The sequence below is a fragment of the Arachis stenosperma genome, chromosome 10 (genome assembly GCF_014773155.1).
Source record: "Arachis stenosperma cultivar V10309 chromosome 10, arast.V10309.gnm1.PFL2, whole genome shotgun sequence".
In the NCBI taxonomy this organism is placed as follows: domain Eukaryota; kingdom Viridiplantae; phylum Streptophyta; class Magnoliopsida; order Fabales; family Fabaceae; genus Arachis; species Arachis stenosperma.
In genome coordinates, this window is record NC_080386.1 from 8,503,958 (window position 1) to 8,519,894 (window position 15,937).

Genomic DNA, 15,937 nt, shown 5'->3' on the forward strand with positions numbered 1-15,937 from the left:
CTCATATGCATTCTCATTAGTGTCAGTAGTATACAAACTGCTAAGTTTGGTGTCTTGCATGCATTGTTATTTGATTTTAGTTGCATTTTGATTATAAAAAATCTAAAAATATTTTTAATTTGTGTCTTTTCAAGTCAATAATACAGAGAATTGAAGATTCAGAACATGCAGCAGAGGAATTACACAGAAAAAGCTGGGCGTTCAAAACGCCCAGTGAAGAAGGACAGACTGGCGTTTAAACGCCAGCCAGGGTACCTGGTTGGGCGTTTAACGCCCAAAAGGGTATAGTTTTGGGCGTTAAACGCCAGAATGTGCACCATTCTGGGCGTTTAACGCCAGGATGGCACAAGGGGGAGGATTTTGTTTTCAAATCAATTTTTTTCAAGTTTTCAAAGTTTTTCAAAATCAAATCTTTTTCAAATCATATCTTTTCAATCAAATGTTTTCAAAATCAATTTCTTTCCTTTTTCAAAGATACTTGCTAACAATTAATGATTTGATTGAACATTTCAAGTATGTTGCCTTTTCTGTTGAGAAAGGTTTAATGTTTGAATCATATCTTTTATTGTTAGGCAAGTCATTAATTTTTAAAAAATCAAATCTTTTTAAAATTGTTTTCAAATCATATTTTCTCAATCACATCTTTTTAAAACCAATCATATCTTCTTAACCTCATCTTTTTCAAAATAGTTTTTAATCAAATCTTTTTGACTTCTAATTTCAAAATCTTTTTCAAAAATCACTTGATTTCTTTCCCACTCTTATTTTCGAAAACTAATTAGTGTTTTTCAAAATATTTCACTTGATTTTCGAATATTATTTCCTTCTTCTCACATCCTTCTATTTATGCACTAACACTATTCCTTAATGCAAAATTCGAACTCCATCTCCTTTGATAAGTTCGAATTTTCTACCTCTGTCTTCTATTTTTCTTTTCCTCTGACACCTCAAGGAATCTCTATACTGTGACATAGAGGATTTCACATTTTCTTGTTTTCTTCTCTTTCATATGAGCAGGAGCAGAGACAAAGGCATTCTTGTTGAAGCTGACCCTGAACCTGAAAGGACCTTGAAGCGAAAGCTAAGAGAAGCTAAGGCACAATTCTCTATAGAGGACCTAACAGAAATCTTCAAAGAAGAAGAACCCATGGCAGCCGAAAACAACAACAATGCAAACAATGCAAGGAAGGTGCTGGGTGACTTTACTGCACCTACTCCCGACTTCTATGGGAGAAGCATCTCTATCCCTGCCATTAGAGCAAACAACTTTGAGCTTAAGCCTCAATTAGTTTCTCTAATGCAACAGAATTGCAAGTTTCATGGACTTCCATTGGAAGATCCTCATCAGTTTTTAGTTGAATTCTTGCAAATCTGTGACACTGTCAAGACTAATGGGGTAGACCCTGAGGTCTACAGACTTATGCTATTCCCTTTTGCTGTAAGAGACAGAGCTAGGACATGGTTGGACTCACAACCTAAAGAAAGCCTGGACTCATGGGAAAAGCTAGTCAATGCCTTTTTGGCAAAGTTCTTTCCACCTCAAAAATTGAGTAAGCTTAGAGTGGAAGTCCAAACCTTCAGACAGAAGGATGGAGAATCCCTCTATGAAGCTTGGGAAAGATACAAACAATTGATCAGAAAATGTCCTTCTGACATGCTTTCTGAATGGAGCATCATAGGTATTTTCTATGATGGTCTCTCTGAACTATCCAAGATGTCTTTGGATAGCTCTGCTGGAGGATCTCTTCATTTGAAGAAGACGCCTACAGAAGCTCAAGAGCTAATTGAAATGGTTGCAAATAACCAATTCATGTACACTTCTGAAAGGAATCCTGTGAACAATGGGACTAATCAGAAGAAAGGAGTTCTTGAGATTGATACTCTGAATGCCATTTTGGCTCAGAACAAGATATTGACTCAACAAGTCAATTTGATTTCTCAAAGTCTGTCTGGAATGCAAAATGCACCAAGCAGTACTAAGGATGCTTCATCTGAAGAAGAAGCCTATGATCCTGAGAACCCTTCAATGGAAGAGGTGAATTACCTAGGAGAACCCTATGGAAACACCTATAATTCTTCATGGAGAAATCACCCAAATTTCTCATGGAAGAATCAAGAAAGACCTCAACAAGGTTTTAACAACAATAATGGTGGAAGAAACAGGTTTAGCAATGGCAAGCCTTTTCCATCATCTTCTCAGCAACAGACAGAGAATTCTAAGCAGAACCCCTCTGACTTAGCAACTATGGTCTCTGATCTAATCAAAACCACTCAAAGTTTCATGACTGAAACAAGGTCCTCCATTAGGAATTTGGAGGCACAAGTGGGACAGCTGAGCAAGAAAGTTACTGAACTCCCTCCTAGTACTCTCCCAAGCAATACAGAAGAAAATCCAAAAGGAGAGTGCAAGGCCATCAATATGGCCGAATTTGAAGAGGAGGAAGAGGAAGTGGACGCCACTGAGGAAGACCTCAATGGGCGTGCACTAGCCTCCATTGAGTTCCCCAATGAGGAACCATGGGAATCTGAGGCTCAAAATGAGACCATAGAGATTCCATTGGACTTACTTCTGCCTTTCATGAGCTCTGATGAGTATTCTTCCTCTGAAGAGGATGAGTATGTCACTGAAGAGCAAGTTGCTAAATACCTTGGAGCAATCATGAAGCTAAATGACAAGTTATTTGGAAATGAGACTTGGGAGAATGAACCTCCTTTGCTCACCAAAGAACTGGATGACTTGTCTAAGGCAGAAATTACCTCAAAAGAGACAAGATCCTGGGAAGTTTTCAATACCTTGTACCATAGGCAACATGACCTTCAAGAAGGCTCTGTGTGACTTAGGGTCAAGTGTAAACCTCATGCCTCTCTCTGTAATGGAGAAGCTAGGGATCTTTGAGGTGCAAGCTGCAAGAATCTCATTAGAGATGGCAGACAACTCAAGAAAACAAGCTCATGGACTTGTAGAGGATGTTTTGGTGAAGATTGAAAACCATTACATCCCTGCTGATTTCATAGTCCTAGAGACTGGGAAGTGCATGGATGAAACCATCATCCTTGGCAGACCCTTCCTAGCCACAGCAAAGGCTGTGATTGATGTTGATAGAGGCGAACTGATCATTCAAGTGAATGAAGAATCCTTTGTGTTTAAGGCTCAAGGATATCCCTCTGTCACCATGGAGAGGAAGCATGAAGAGCTTCTCTCAAATCAGAGTCAAACAGAGCCCCCACAGTCAAACTCTAAGTTTGGTGTTGGGAGGCCACAACCAAACTCCAAGTTTGGTGTTGAACCCCCACATTCAAACTCTAAGTTTGGTGTTGGGAGGTTCCAACATTGCTCTGAGAAAATGTGAGGCTCCATGAGAGCCCTCTGTCAAGCTACTGACATTAAAGAAGCGCTTGTTGGGAGGCAACCCAATGTTATATTTTATCTAGTTTCTTTTGTTATTTTATGTTTTTTGTAGGTTGATGATCATAAGAAGACACAAAATCAATTGAAAAAGAAAAAACAGAATGAAAAACAGGAAGAAAAATAGTACACCCTGGAGGAAGAACTTACTGGCGTTTAAACGCCAGTAAGGCTAGCAGGTGGGCGTTTAACGCCCAGTCTGGCACCATTCTGGGCGTTTAACGCCAGAAAGGGGCACCAGACTGGCGTTAAACACTAGAAAAGGGCAAGAACCTGGCGTTAAACGCCAGGAATGGGCACCAGCCCGGCGTTTAACGCCAGAAATGGCTCAAAACGTGATTTTGAATGCCATTTGGTGCAGGGATGACTTTTCCTTGACACCTCAGGATCTGTGGACCCCACAGGATCCCCACCAACCCCACCACTCTCTCTTTTCTTCACTCATTCACCAATCACCTCAATACCTCTTCCCCAAAAATCCTTCACCTATCAAATCTCATCTTCCTCTTCACCACTCACATCCATCCTTCATAAAACCCCACCTACCTCACCATTCAAATTCAAACCACTTTCCCACCCAAACCCACCCTCACTTGACCGAACCTTACCCTCCCCCCTCCCCTATATAAACCCTTCTTCACCCCTTCATTTTCACAACCTAAACACTACTTCTCCCCTTCTTTGGCCGAACACAAAAGCCATTCCCTTCTTCCTCATTTCTTCTTCTTCTACTCTCTTCTTTCTTCTTTTGCTCGAGGACGAGCAAACCTTTTAAGTTTGGTGTGGTAAAAGCGTTGCTTTTTCATTTTTCCATAACCATTTATGGCATCCAAGGCCGGAGAAACCTCTAGAAAGAGGAAAGGGAAGGCAAAAGCTTCTACCTCCGAGTCATGGGAGATGGAAAGACTCATCTCAAGGGTGCATCAAGACCACTTCTATGAAGTTGTGGCCTTGAAGAAGGTGATCCCCGAGGTCCCTTTTTCACTCAAAAAGGGTGAATATCCGGAGATTCGACATGAGATCCGAAGAAGAGGTTGGGAAGTTCTTACCAACCCCATTCAACAAGTCGGAATCTTGATGGTTCAAGAGTTCTATGCCAATGCATGGATCACCAAGAACCATGATCAAAGTGTGAACCCGAATCCAAAGAATTATCTTACTATGGTTCGGGGGAAATACTTGGATTTTAGTCCGGAAAGTGTAAGGTTGGCATTCAATTTGCCCATGATGCAAGGAGATGAACATCCTTACACTAGAAGGGTCAACTTTGATCAAAGGTTGGACCAAGTCCTCACAGACATTTGTGAAGAGGGCGCTCAATAGAAGAGAGATTCAAGAGGCAAGCCGGTTCAATTGAGAAGGCATGACCTCAAACCCGTGGCTAGAGGATGGTTGGAGTTTATCCAACGCTCAATCATTCCCACTAGCAACCGGTCCGAAGTTACTCTAGACCGGGCCATCATGATTCATAGCATCATGATTGGAGAAGAAGTGGAAGTTCATGAGGTTATAGCCCAAGAACTCTATAAGGTGGCGGACAAGTCCTCTACCTTAGCAAGGTTAGCCTTTCCTCATCTCATTTGTCACCTCTGTTATTCAGTTGGAGTTGACATAGAGGGAGACATCCCCATTGATGAGGATAAGCCCATCACTAAGAAAAGGATGGAGCACACAAGAGACCCCACTCATCATGAGATCCCTGAGATGCCTCAAGGGATGCACTTTCCTCCACAAAACTATTGGGAGCAACTGAACACCTCCCTAGGAGAACTGAGTTCCAACATGGGACAACTAAGGGTGGAGCACCAAGAACACTCCATCATCCTCCATGAAATTAGAGAAGATCAAAGAATCATGAGAGAGGAGCAACAAAGACAAGGAAGAGATATTGAGGAGCTCAAGCAATCCATAGGATCTTCAAGAGGAAGAAAGAGCCGCCATCACTAAGGTGGACCCGTTCTTTAATCTCCTTGTTCTTTATTCTTCTGTTTTTCGAATTCTTATGCTTATGTTTGTCCATGTTTGTGTCTTGTGATCATTAGTGTCTTAGTGTCTATGCCTTAAAGTTATGAATGTCCTATGAATCCATCACCTTTCTTAAATGAAAAATGTTTTTATTACAAAAGAACAAGAAGTACAAGATTTTGAATTCATCTTTAAAACTAGCTTAATTAGTTTGATGTGGTGACAATACTTTTTGTTTTCTGAATGTATGCTTGAACAGTGCATATGTCTTTTGAATTTGTTGTTCATGAATGTTAAAATTGTTGGCTCTTGAAAGAATGATGAAAAAGGAGACATGTTACTGAGGATCTGAAAAATCATAAAAATGATTCTTGAAGCAAGAAAAAGCAGTGAATACAAAAAAGAAAAACAAAAAAAGAGAAGGAGAAAAACGAAAAAAAAAAGAGAAAGAAAAAGAAAAAGAAAGGAAAAAGAAAGAAATAAAGTTGTGATCCAAGGCAAAAAGAGTGTGCTTAAGAACCCTAGACACCTCTAATTGGGGACTCTAGCAAAGCTGAGTCACAATCTGAAAAGGTTCACCCAATTATGTGTCTGTGGCATGTATGTATCCGGTGGTAATACTGGAAGACAGAGTGCTTTGGGCCACGGCCAAGACTCAATAAGTAGCTGTGTTCAAGAATCATCATACTTAACTAGGAGAATCAATAACACTATCTGGATTTTGAGTTCCTAAAGAAGCCAATCATTCTGAATTTCAAAGGATAAAGTGAGATGCCAAAACTGTTTGGAGGCAAAAAGCTACTAGTCCCGCTCATCTAATTTGGAGCTAAGTTTCATTGATAATTTGGAGTCTATAGTATATTCTCTTCTTTTTATCTTATTTGATTTTCAGTTGCTTGGGGACAAGCAACAATTTAAGTTTGGTGTTGTGATGAGCGGATAATTTGTACCCTTTTTGGCATTGTTTTTAGTATGTTTTTAGTAGTTTTAGTTAAGTTCTTAGTATATTTTTATTAGTTTTTAGTTAAAATTCACTTTTCTGGACTTTACTATGAGTTTGTGTGTTTTTCTGTGATTTCAGGTATTTTCTGGCTGAAATTGAGGGACCTGAGCAAAAATCTGATCCAGAGACTGAAAAGGACTGCAGATGCTGTTGGATTCTGACCTCCCTGCACTCGAAGTAGATTTTCTGGAGCTACAGAAGCCCAATTGGCGCGCTCTTAACGGCGTTGGAAAGTAGACATCCTGGGCTTTCCAGCAATATATAATAGTCCATACTTTGCCCAAGATTTGATGGCTCAAACCGGCGTTCAAAGTCACCCTCAGAAATCCCAGCGTTAAACGCCGGAACTGGCACCTAAATGGGAGTTAAACGCCCAAACTGGCATAAAAGCTGGCGTTTAACTCCAAGAAGAGTCTCTACACGAAATTGCTTCATTGCTCAGCCCAAGCACACACCAAGTGGGCCCGGAAGTGGATTTTCATGTCATTTACTCATCTCTGTACACCCTAGGCTACTAGTTTCTTATAAATAGGACCTCTTACTATTGTATTTTCATCTTTGGATTATTTTTAGATCCTTTGATCATCTTTGGACATCTAGTTCTTAGATCATTGGGAGGCTGGCCATTCGGCCATGCCTAGACCTTGTTCTTATGTATTTTCAACGGTGGAGTTTCTACACACCATAGATTAAGGTGTGGAGCTCTGCTGTACCTCGAGTATTAATGCAATTACTATTGTTCTTCTATTCAAATCCGCTTGTTCTTTGTCCAAGATATCACTTGTTCTTCAACTTGATGAATGTGATGATCCGTGACACTCATCATCATTCTCATTTATGAACAAAGTGACTGACAACCACTCTGTTCTACAAGCAACCAAGGCTCTAGTGTTTATCTCTTGGATTCTTTAACCGGAATCTTCGTGGTATAGGCGAGAACTGATGGCGGCATTCAAGAGAATCCGGAAGGTCTAAACCTTGTCTGTGGTATTCTGAGTAGGATTCAATGATTGAATGACTGTGACGTGCTTCAAACTCCTAGCAGGCGGGGCGTTAGTGACAGACGCAAAAGAATCACTGGATTCTATTCCGGCCTGACCGAGAACCGACAGCTGATTAGCCATATGCTGTGACAGAGCATAGGAACATTTTCACTGAGAGGATGGGAGGTAGCCACTGACAACAGTGAAACCCTACATAAGCTTGCCATGGAAAGGAGTAAGAAGGATTGGATGAAGACAGTAGGAAAGCAGAGAGACGGAAGGGAAGGCATCTTCATACGCTTATCTGAAGTTCCTACCAATGAATTACATAAGTACCTCTATCTTTATCTTTATGCTTTATTCGTATATCACTATACCCATTTGAGTCTGCCTGACTAAGATTTACAAGGTGACCATAGCTTGCTTCATACCAACAATCTCCGTGGGATCGACCCTTACTCGCGTAAGGTTTATTACTTGGACGACCCAGTGCACTTGCTGGTTAGTTGTGCGAAGTTGTAGTGATCACAATTTCGCGCACCACAAGCACTGCAGAAAAGAAAGGCTTGATGTATGTCAAAGCTTTTATCAATGAAAAACCTGTCATGGCTATGATCGACACTGGTGCTACACACAACTTCATCACGCCTGATGAAGCAAAGAGGCTTGGGTTGAAGATCACCGAAAAGAATGGTTGGTTCAAACCCGTGAACACCAAGGGTGAACCCCTTAAGGGAGTAGCAAAAGGGGTTGAGATGACTCTTGGTTCTTGGAATGGTCTTGTAGATTTCTTAGTAGCACCCATGGATGATTTTAAAATAGTCATCGGGCTCGATTTGCAAAGGAAGGCAAATATAATACATATGCCATACTACGACGTGGTATGCGTCATGGAGAAAGGGTCTCCATGCATGGTCCCTACAGTCTCTAAAGTTGGAGGACCACCGATACTCTCTGCTATGCAACTCAAGAAAGGGTTCAAGAAGGGAGAGATTACATATTTGGCTCTATTACAAGAGGAGTCAACATCTGAAAGAGAAGACGTTCCTCCTAAAATCAAGGAAGTCCTTGAAGAAAATAAGGATGTGATGCCTCCCGAGTTGCCAAAACAACTACCACCTAGGAGGAAGGTGGACCACAAGATTGAATTGGAGTCAGGAGCAAAGCCGCCCGCCTCAACACCTTATAGGATGGCACCGCCAGAACTTGAAGAGTTGAAGAAGCAACTCAAGGATTTGCTAGATGCTGGATTCACCCGTCCATCGAAGGCACCTTATGGCGCACCCGTTTTGTTCCAAAAGAAGCATGATGGTTCATTGAGACTATGCATTGACTATCGAGCACTGAACAAGGTAACCATCAAGAACAAATACCCTATTCCTTTGATAGCCGATTTGTTTGATCAACTTGGTAGAGCCAAGTGGTTCTCAAAGCTAGATTTGAGGTCAGGATATCACCAAGTGAGAATTGCTGATGGTGATGAGCCTAAGACCACGTGTGTCACGAGGTATGGATCGTATGAGTGGTTGGTAATGCCTTTTGGCTTGACCAATGCTCCTGCGACCTTCTGTACCTTGATGAACGAGATCTTTCGACTTTACCTTGATCGGTTTGTAGTGGTCTACTTGGATGACATTGTTGTCTATAACAATACTTTGGAGGAACATGTAGAACACTTACGAACCATGTTCAAGATCTTGCGAGAGAATAACCTATATGTGAAGAAAGAAAAGTGTTCCTTTGCAAGGGACAAAGTCCACTTCTTGGGACACATCATTAAAGGTGGAACTCTCTGCATGGATCAAGGAAAGGTGAAGGCTATCAAAGAGTGGGAGCCGCCAAACAAGGTATCTGAATTGAGGTCATTCCTTGGGTTGGCCAATTACTATCGGAGGTTTATCAAGGGATACTCCGCCAAGGCTGCACCATTAACTGATATTCTCAAGAAGAATCACACTTGGGAATGGTCAAAGGAGTGTCAAAAGGCCTTTGATGAGTTGAAGGCTGCTATCACAAAAGATCCAGTACTAGCACTACCCGACTACTCAAAGGTATTTGAAGTCCACACTGACGCTTCTGACTATGCCATTGGAGGGTTTCTAATGCAAGAAGGACATCCGATTGCCTTTGAGAGTCGCAAGTTGAATGATACAGAGAGGCGATATACCGTCCAAGAGAAGGAGATGACCGCGGTAGTGCATTGTTTGAGAACTTGGCGTCTGATAAACCCCATTTTGAGGGTTTATCTTGTGTTGATTTAGGGGTTTTATCAATGATTCCACACACTTTCTATATAAAAATACAAGATTTTGTGTTCCTTTCCTAATTTTGCCCCATGGATGAAAACATGCTTATTTTGCACTAAAATAGATACATTTCTAATCTTCTCTTGATGCCATTCGATGCCGTGACCTGTGTGTTAAGTGGTTTCAGAATATAGGGCAGGGATGGACCGGAAGAGAGAAGGAGGACGGGTGAAAAGGAAGGGAGCATGAGAATTGAGCCTTGAAAATCTCAGCATGGGCGCGTGCGCGCACTTGACGCGTCCGCGTGGATAGAGCAACTAGAAGTCGAAGCCAAGAGCCAAGCCACAAGCCGGCTTGCGTAGCGGCTAAGCCATGATCTTCAGTGGCGCGCACGCGTACATCACGCCTCCGCGCACATTACAAGATGCTTCAGTGGCGCGCACGCGTACCTTGCGCGTGCGCGCCGATGTTCGAATGTGTTTTTTTTAAGAGCCACGTGACTTAGGCGTGGAGGTAGTTGGGAATCCCACTTTGGGGAAATGCCTTGGCGGGAAAAACTTAAGAAGACCAAAGGAACAAGGGTTAAGGACTTTTAGTTCATTTTCTAGATTTTTAGATATTTTGGGGGATAGTTAGTTACACTCTTGGAGAAGGAGAGAGAGATTCCAAGCTCTCACTAGGGTTCATCTTCATCCAATTTCTGAATTTTCAATCACTCTTTGGTGAGATCCATTGCAATTCTCAATTCACTTTGTTCATGTCATAGATCTTCTTCTCCAATTTCAAGTAGTATTTGTAATTGCTCAATTCTCATAGATCTAGAATTCAACTTTGTAGTTTTGGATTTTATCAATTCCTTGAGGATTTGATTTTCATTGTTGTTCTTTGATAATTGTTGTTAGTTCCTTGTGTTGCAATACTTTTAATTCTATTTTTTCTCATTTTTACTATGACTTTCATTCTTGCTCATCAAATGTTTGATAAAATGTCAACACTAGTTATGGAGTAGAAATTTCTTACTTGGCATAGGGTTTGGGCCATTAGAAGAAGTTGAATAGTTGTGTCAATTGTTGATTTGGAATTAGGGATTGCTAATTGACTTGGAGTGCACTAAAGCTAGATTCCCATGAGGTGAAACTAGGACTTGTGACTCAAGTTGATTATTCTCATTTGACTTTCCTCTATACCTAGGGGTTAACTAAATGAAGCAAGGCCTAATTATTGTCATCATTGAAGGAACTATAAGGATAGAATTTCTAATGCCAACCCTAAGCCAAGTCTTTTAATGATTGATTGTTTGTTTCCTATTACTTTGCTAAAACCTTCAAGGAATCCTAATAAGGCTTTCTAATCAATAAGATGCACACTTTAGCAATTCCAAGGGAGGACGACTCGGGAGACTAGTACTCTCGGTTATAGATTGTAGGATTGTTTGGTGCGAAGTTTAAGTGTCGATTAGACTATACTCACGATCATATTCATCATTGAATTCTAAATCGGCATGCTAAATTTTGTTTATCAAAATGGCGCCGTTGCCGGGGATTTTGCTTAGTGTGCCATGTTATTGTTTGGAATAAATGTGTGTATATATGTACATAGTTGCATTTCATTGTAAATTGTTCAAGTGACTAACCCCTCATCGTTACCATGAGTCTTATTTCCCCTTTATTGCATGATGCGTTCACAACCGAATCCGAGCTTAGTCCCCTTTGATCCGAAAATAGAACGAACTTTGTTTCATATTAGACAAGCTCGGAGGCGGCTAAAGTTTGGGAAAGGTGAAGAGGTTTTCACCACCTCAACCACCTTACTAAAAGTGAACATTAAACCGTCACTCAAGGAAGGTATTAGTCATACTTCCATCAATATCACTAACAACTCTTCTTTTGTTTTAGGTACTAACACCATGGATGCTCCGAGGAGAGTTACCATCAAGGAAGCGGGTGCACCGGATTATGTCCTTCAACCCCTTCATGTAACTCACCCCAACTTGAATGCAAACTTCGAATTGAAGACCGCTTTGATCAACCTCCTACCCAAGTTTCACGGGCTTCCCGCACAAGACCCTATTCGACATCTCAAGGACTTTCACCGTATATGTTCAACTACTAGACGGGAAGGATCCGATGAAGTTGCTATATGGTTGTTTGCTTTCCCTTTCTCTCTTGAGGACAAGGCTAAAGAATGGTTCTACACTCTATCTAGTGAAGTCACCTCCGATTGGGACTTACTTAGAAGAGGATTCTTGGATAAATTCTTGCCCCCGGAGAAGATGGATAGGCTAAGGAAGGAAATGTCTTGTATTGTGCAAGGTGAAACAGAACCACTATACGAGTATTGGGAACGGTTTCGCAAGCTACTAGACGCATGCCCTAATCACATGATTGACACTCAAGTATTGCTTGGATACATATGTCAAGGGATGCGAGAGCAAGATAGAACTCTCTTGGACACCTCCAACAATGGTTCTTTATCCAAATATAAAACAGCGGAGGAGGCATGGCAACTTATCATTGACTTAGCCGAATCCAATCAACATATGAGACGAAGAGTCAACCACCCAAGGACCGTGAATGAGGTATCAACTAGTAGTGAAACCACCGCCCTAACTCAATCCTTGAGCGAGATGACATCCATCTTGAAGCAACTCCAATTGAACCAACAACAACCACAACAACCTCAATCATACCAACAACACTCTCCACCACCTCAACAACACAACCAACAATTGATTCCTCAAAAAGTGTGTGGCATTTGTTCCTGCTACTCCCACTACACGGATGAGTGCCCGAACCTTCAAGAAGATAACACCTTGGCGGCTACCCATAATTTCTATGACCGTCCAAATCAAGGGTACTACCAAGGCGGTAATCCTAACCAAGGGCACCCTTATCAATGAGGAAGCTACAATCAAGGGAGTGGATACCATAATCAAAATTGGAGAGACAATCATCAACAAGGGAATAGGGACAACAACAACAATGGAGGAGGTCAAAGATGGGGCAACAACTCACAAAATTTCTCACAAAACCGACCATACAACTCACAAAATCAACCATACAACTAACAAAACCCACAAAGAAACTACCAAACATACCAACCACCACATCAAAGACCACCACCCAACCAATCACAAACTCCTCAACTCACATATGCAACCACCCCCTCCAACCAAGATGAAACACTATGGACCATTATCCAAGGCCAAAAGGAACTACAAAACACACTTGCTTCCGGTCTCACCGGCCTCACCTCTACACTACAAGCTCTTCTTGCACGCATGGATACACCATCAAATCCCACTCCTCAACCCCCAATCCAAAGCCTCATTCCCTCTCAACCTCAACCAAATCCTAAGGGGGGCATCAATGCCATCACCCTTAGATCCGGAACACAACTAAAAGAGAAGGAAGCAAGGGACTCAAATCCCATCACAACCGCCCAAGAGGATGAGGGAATAGATATAGAAGAGGTAGTGGAAGAGGAGACACCACAAGTCATAGTTGAGGATGAAGCCCAACCAACAAAGGAGACCCCCAAGGCCAAGAGAACCTTGGAAGAAGAAATTGCTCAACCACTCCTATTTCCAACACTTGCAAAGGAAGCTAGAAAGCGCATAGAACTCGACCCCAAAATGGTAGAAATGTTCAAGAAAGTTGAGGTAACCATCCCCCTCTTTGATGCTATCCATCAAGTTCCTAGATATGCAAAATTCCTTAAAGATCTATGCATGAACAAGGATAGAATTCTTGAATTGGAAACCATCCCATTGGGGAGTTCTATTTCCGCTTTAATGGGAGCATTGTCCGAGAAGTGTGATGATCCGGGCCCTTGTATGGTCACTTGCACCGTTAATGGAGTTCAATTTATAGATTGTATGTGTGACCTCGGAGTATGTGTTAGCATCATGCCGCTCTCCGTCTACCGGGTATTGAAGTTGCCACCACTAAAAAGGTCGACGGCAAGATTTGTCCTAGCGGATAAAAGCATAATAACCGTGACGGGTGTTGTGGAAGACGTATTGGTGAATATCAAAGGGTTGGTGTTTCCGATTGACTTCTATGTCCTTGAAATGCCATCAAGCGAAACCGAGAGAGCATCATCTATCCTACTTGGAAGACCATTTTTGAGAACTTCTAGATTTAAGCTAGATGCCTACTCGGGGACCTACTCATTTGAAATAGATGGGAGAGTCGTAAGTTTTAGCCTAGAAGAAGCAATGAAGTATCCACCGGAGAATCACTCTCTATTTCGGTGTGACCCAATTGACAACATGGTTGCCGAAGTGCACCTTGCAAAATTAGATGAGAAGTACATGATTGAAGAAGCAAATGAAGGTCCAAGCAAACTAAACACCACACACCATACAGACCATCCGGAAACTCAAACTTCAAAGAATGACAAAAAGATGGAATTGAAGCCACTACCACCCCACTTAAGGTACTCATATCTTGATGAAGCCCAAAAGCTCCCGGTGATAATTGCAAAATAGTTAACTCCTCAACAAGAAGAAAAATTGCTAGATGTATTGAGGAAAAACAAAAGGGCAATTGGGTGGAGTTTGGCGGATCTAGTGGGAATAAGCCCCCAAGTATGCGAGCACCGCATATTTCTTGAAGAGGGAGCAAGACCGGTCTGACAACCTCAAAGGAGACTTAATCCAACCATTCTTGAGGTCGTGAAAAAAGAAGTCACTAAGATACTTGAAGCGGACATCATCTATCCTATCTCGGATAGCGAGTGGGTAAGCCCGGTCCAAGTAGTGCCAAAGAAGTCCGGGGTGACAACAATAAAAAACGAAAGTGGTGAACTTATAGCAACAAGAGTGCAAAATTCTTGGAGAGTATGCATAGACTACCGAAGGTTGAATGCGGCCACAAGAAAAGATCACTTCCCACTACCATTCATTGATCAAATGCTTGATCAATTAGCCGGTAAATCATATTATTGCTTTCTTGATGGCTACTCCGGTTACTTCCAAATTCACATTGCTCTAGAGGACCAAGAAAAAACCACATTTACTTGCCCCTTTGGAACGTATGCTTACAATCGTATGCCATTTGGCCTATGCAACGCACCGGCAACGTTTCAAAGATGCATGATGAGCTTATTTGCGGACTTTCTAGAGCAATCTATGGAAGTTTTTATGGACGACTTTAGTGTGTATGGTGACTCATTTGAGCATTGCTTAGGTAACCTTGAAAAAGTCTTAGAGAGATGCACCAAAACAAACCTTGTTTTAAATTTTGAAAAATGTCATTTCATGGTCAAACAAGGCATTGTTTTGGGACACATAGTCTCAAAAGAAGGCATCTCCGTAGATCCGGCAAAAATAAATGTCATATATAGTTTACCTTACCCCTCCTCCGATAGGGAAGTCCGCTCTTTTCTTGGACATGCAGGATTCTACCGGAGATTCATCAAAGACTTTAGCAAGGTGGCCTTACCTCTCTCTCGACTACTACAAAAGGACACTGAATTTGAGCTGAGCAAGGAATGTATGGAAGCATATGACAAACTTAAAGTAGCATTGACACAAGCTCCTATTGTGCGAGGACCGAATTGGACTCAACCATTTGAAATCATGTGTGATGCTTCGAATTATGCGATAGGAGCCGCGTTAGCACAACGCGAGGGTAAGATTCCCTATGTCATAGCTTATGCCTCCAAAACACTAGACGGAGCCCAATCCAACTACACTACTACCGAAAAGGAACTCTTAGCTATCGTTTTTGCTTTGGACAAGTTCCGAGCCTATCTTCTTGGTTCCAAGGTTGTAGTGTACTCGGATCACACGGCACTAAAGTATTTGTTGGCCAAAAAGGAATCAAAACCGAGATTAATTCGTTGGGTGCTTTTGTTACAAGAATTTGACTTGGAGATCAAGGATAGGAGTGGTTCCCAAAACCTAGTGGCGGACCATCTAAGTCGCCTCGAACACACAAAAGGCGACACCACTCCTATCAATGACTCCTTTCCTTTAGATGCTTTGCACGCAATCTCGGAAGTAGTTCCTTGGTATGCCCCAATAGCAAACTACTTGGTTTCACGCACTTTCCCTCCCAATCTCAACAAACACGAAAAGGATAAGCTGAAAAGCAAATCCAAATACTATGTTTGGGACGATCCCTATTTGTGGAGGTGTGGAACGGACCAAATAGTGCGACGGTGCATACCTCAAACCAAATTCCAAGCAATCTTGGACGCTTGCCATGCTTCCGAAGGAGGTGGCCACTACGGCCCCCAAAGAACAGCAAGAAAGGTCCTTGATTGCGGATTTTGGTGGCCAACCCTTCTCAAAGATTCTTCTCTCCATTGCAAATCTTGTCCCCAA

General features: G+C 41.9%; 1 non-coding gene across 1 annotated transcript; it reads right to left on the reverse strand.

Annotated features, from left to right (window-relative positions):
- Positions 1-1,552: 1,552 nt before the first annotated feature.
- On the reverse strand, positions 1,553-1,660 carry LOC130959548 (small nucleolar RNA R71). Its single transcript, XR_009078621.1, has one exon. It is a non-coding gene; the product is annotated as a small nucleolar RNA R71 (small nucleolar RNA).
- Between the last annotated feature and the right edge of the window lie 14,277 nt (positions 1,661-15,937).